This window comes from Triticum dicoccoides, chromosome 4B (assembly GCF_002162155.2).
Source record: "Triticum dicoccoides isolate Atlit2015 ecotype Zavitan chromosome 4B, WEW_v2.0, whole genome shotgun sequence".
Taxonomy (NCBI): Eukaryota; Viridiplantae; Streptophyta; class Magnoliopsida; order Poales; family Poaceae; genus Triticum; species Triticum dicoccoides.
The window spans coordinates 613,868,432-613,869,714 of NC_041387.1; positions in this window are offsets into that span (position 1 = coordinate 613,868,432).

Sequence of the window (1,283 nt, forward strand, 5' to 3'; positions counted from 1 at the left end):
CCAGCCATGTTTGTGTCCCAGATCATGGAGGAATCGCCCTGTCTGGTGGCGCTTCTCTGGGGTAAATTTAGTACCGTTTCAGTGGAATTACGGTGTAATTCTTTTGTGTCTTAAAGTGGAATTTACACTGTAAATCTTAGTGGAATTACAGTGTACTTTTAGTGGACTTACAATGTATTTTTAGTGGAACTACCGTGCTTTTAAATGGTTTATACACTGTAATTATTAGTGGTATTATTAGTGTAATTTTAGCCCTTTGTATAGTGGACTTTTTCACTATTCTGACTCTTTCAGCAAACTTTGTCACAAAATGAACTCGACATGAAAGTATTTCACGATCTGACCCTTTTTAGCAATGTCATAGCCCGCGGCGTTTCTGCCCAACATAGCAACTCCGAGGCAGCTAGCGCTTCTGTCCAACAAAGAAACGCCGAGGTAGCTCGCGTTTTGGACCATGTAAGAAACGCCATAGGCTTTGGCGTTTCTGACCAAGAAAGAAACGCCATCCGTCTTGGCGTTGCGGTCCTGGTTATCGAGTAGTTTCTTACCTTGGCGTTTCTAAGAAGGCCGGAAACGCCGCTAGCCTTGGCGTTTCTGGCCCGGCGTCTCTGGCAGCTGAGGAGGAAGACCCTGACGAGGCAGCGAGTGGGTTGGGTGCTAGCGAAGAAACACCAGGGCCTATGGCGTTTCTCATCTGGTCCGAAACGCGAGCTACCTCAACATTTCTTTGTTGGATAGAAGTGTTAGCTACCTCGGTGTTGGTATGTTGGGCAGAAACGCCGCGGGCTATGGCGTTTTTAAAAGGGTTAGATCGTGAAATACTTTCATGTTGAGTTCACTTTGTGACAAAATTTGCTAAAAGGATCAAAATAGTGATTTCGGCCTTGTATAGTTGACTCACAGCAACAACAGCGGTAATTTTTCAATATTTTAGTGCTCCAGAGTGTTATTCGGGTGTGTGGTTAGATGTCATCATTTTCGGTCATTTTCCTCCTCTTGTAGTTAGCTTAGTCCACCTTTTGTTAGCTTTTAACCATTTTAGCTGCTTTCTGTATAGTTTTGAATAGTTTGGGTTGTGGATCGGTTTTATAGTTGGGATAAGTATATTTTTCGTCCTCAAATCACTAGTAGAAAAACACCTAATAGTCCCGGTTCATGAGGGCCTTTAGTCCCGGTTCATGAACCGGGACTAATGGGCCATTACTAATACCTCCACCCATTAGTCTCGGTTCAAACTAGAACCGGGACTAATGTGCCTCCACGTGGCTCTGTGCGACGAGCCC